Source organism: Elephantulus edwardii, unplaced genomic scaffold (assembly GCF_000299155.1).
Source record: "Elephantulus edwardii isolate Elephantulus edwardi_28Jun2011 unplaced genomic scaffold, EleEdw1.0 scaffold00068, whole genome shotgun sequence".
Lineage (NCBI taxonomy): Eukaryota > Metazoa > Chordata > Mammalia > Macroscelidea > Macroscelididae > Elephantulus > Elephantulus edwardii.
Genome location: NW_006399818.1, coordinates 15,243,742 through 15,246,908, shown reverse-complemented (window position 1 = coordinate 15,246,908; position 3,167 = coordinate 15,243,742).

The following is a 3,167-nucleotide window of genomic DNA, read 5'->3' as shown; positions in this document are numbered from 1 at the left end:
GTCAGAGACAGTGCGATTGGCACAGGACAGAGCGGAGTTTAGGGCTGTTGTACATAGGGTAGCTATGAGTTGCAGGCGACTCGACGGCACATAACAACAACAACAACATATTAAACAGATGACACAACCTTGTTTTCAGAAAGTGAAGATGACTTGAAGCACTGAGTTACAAAGACTACAGTCTTCAGTATGAATTATAGCCCAGCACCAAAACAAACAAAATTATCTTAATTGGGACAATAGGTAACATCGTGATAAACCTTGTTGTTTTTATTGAATACCGTTAAGTCAGAACTAACCCATAGCTGACTCTCCAGCAGGTTTTCAGAAGTACTTAATTGCACGGGAGGAGATTGCCCATCCTTCTCCTATGGACCAGTTGGCACATTTGAACCATGTGCATTAGGGGTTGCAGTGAAGCTTGTTACCACTAGGACAGTAGAACTCCACAATAAATGCAGAAGCTTAAAATTGTCAAGGCCGTTATTTTATTTGGATCCAAAATCCATACTCATGGAAGCAGCAGTCAAGGACTCAAACCCTGTACTGCCTTGGGAAAGTTTACTACGAAAGGCCACTTAAAAGCATTCAAGAGTAAGGATGTCTGTTTAAAGACTAAGGTGCCCCGATCCAAGTCATGGGATTTTCAGTTGCCCATATTCATGTGAAAGTTAGACAATGAATAAGGAAGGCTGAGGAACTGATGCCTTTGAATTGTGGTGTTGGCAAAGAGTATACTGCCAAAAGAACCAACAAATCTTTTTCTTTTTTTTTTCAGGAAGTGTGCCTTAGGAGCACATATTATGGGGTTTTGTCCCACATATTTTGGCACCTTGTCAAGAGGGGCCAATTCTTGGAAAAGGATGTCATGCTTGGGGAGTGGATGGTCCCTGAAAGAGAGGAAGATGCTCAACCAGATGGGCTGACACAGCGATTCCAGTTGTAGGCTGGAGCATGGTGGAGAACCTGAGGATGGTGCGAGATGGGCAAAGTCTCAATCTGTTGCACATAGGGTCACTCTGAATTGGAGTTGAATCAACCACACCTAACAAGAACCAAGAGCACGAAGGCCCCAGGTGGTGCAAATGATTCATAAGCTCGTTAATGAAAGGTTAGAGGTTTGAGTGGACACAGACAAAAAGCCTGGAAACCTACTTTCAAAAAACCCCAACTACTAAAGAATAGCAGAAGAAAAAGTAAGGTCTGGAAACATAAGAGAAAATTCTGTCTCCGTTAAAGCTGCTTTTTATCCAGGAGGCCAGAAGAAGTGGATGGTGCTGCCCAACCCTCACTACTGTGTATTCCAAGATTCTGATTAAAAAGATGGAAGAGTAGGGGACAGAATTCTAAATTCTGAATTGTTGTTGTTGTTGTTATGTGCCATCGAGTCGTTTGTGACTCATAGCGACCCCATGTACAACAGCCCTAAACCCTGCTCTGTCCTGTGCCAATCGCATTGGAGTCCTGATTTATGGAGTCACTGGTGCTAAATACAAACACTACCCCCTGAGATAAACCTTAAGCCTCAGATAACGTTATTCTGCAGCAAATTTGACCCTCACGGGCTTTTAGCATAATCACTAAAGTATGTCTGTCTTGAGCATTAAGCTTTCTTAAAGATTTATCCATGAAATACAATTAACAACAGCATCTCGAAGGGTTAAATCAAAGGACTTTAGGGGATCCCAGATGGTGGCAGAGGCAGAGACAGCATGGCGAGCTGCAGGAGCAGCAGACCACTTGGAGAAGGGCCACCATGGCCTTCTGTTTATTAATAATTGAACGGTTGAACAGTAGATGCCTGGTCTTCGGTTTGGATTGAGGCTCAACATCAGGAGATCAAGGATTCCCAGGGAGGAATGGATGAGTCCTGCAGCTCCCAGCCCCCTGCTGCCAAGCCCACGGTGCCGCAGCTCCATGACGCTCCCGCCGCTGGACCCCAGGGATACCCTCACCTGGGATGGATGGTAGGCACCCCCCCCCCCCACTTCAGGCTGGTGCAGCAGAGCTGCCACACCACCGCAGAGTGAACTTGTTCTGGGGAAAATTCTTGGAGCCAAGATGGTGGTGGCAGGAGATGCAGCTGCAGGTTCGTGGTTACTTGGACAGGCCAGACAGGAAGATCACCAATACAATGGATTGATCAAAGTCACTGTGAGCTGTCTACTTGACAACACTTAGCAGGGGCAGCATGTCCAAGACAGCAGATATCCTAAATGCACCACATCTTTTGATCTGTCGAATGCCTCTGCCAAGAACTACTTAGATCTGGGTGGGGAGTCTGTTCACCACTCTCAGGTTCCTTTCTCCATTTATAAAGGGGGAGGGCAATGACACCTATTTCAAATTACAGTATGACCAGTTATTGGAGGGTGTGGGTAAAGGTAGCAGTGCTGGAATTGGGGACGCTGTCCCTGGCCACATGGTCTTTGGTCAGGCAAGGGGTACGGATTTGCAGGGGCGGGGGACTTTGGTGGGGGAGTGTGCCAGCCAGCCCCTAGGGTGTGTCACCAGGCTAGGGGCAAGCCGTCTTCAGCCCTCGGCCCAGTGCGAGCCATCTTCGGCCCTCAGGTTGTGCCATCTGATCCCTGGGTAGGAAAAAAACTGCCTAGGGTATACAGAGAATTTTATCTAGGCTACTTTCCTCCACCCGCTCCCCCAGTACACCAGTAAGTAACACCCCCAAAGCCTTCTATTTGTAACTCACAAGTTTGTTCTCTCTAGGTTTGCTCCCTTTCCTGTAGGTAACCTTAACACTGAGTTCTACTCCAGACCTGATCCTGAACCTGGTTCCAGAGACAAAAAGGAAATACAACAGCCAGCTAAGGAAGCAAAGGAGGATGGAGCCTCTGGGTTCAACCAGCCATCCCCACTGGACCCACCTGGGAAAACACTTTGCAGCCCAGAGGGGAGTAAATGTCAGGAAAATATCGTCTAACAGAACAAGAAGGCAAGCAGCTTCCCTTTCCACCTTCACATCAACGCCCCTGCTCAGCATGAAGCAGCCAGAAAGTCTGCACCCAATTCCCAAATGAGAAACCCACAAGTGAATAAGACAGTTTGTTTAATCACCATTGGACTATGCTTACCATTGCCCTGTATCATCTGGTCCCCACTGGATCCTTTTTGTTTCCTTCACCTGCTCCCCTCTCCTACCAAATTGTGCA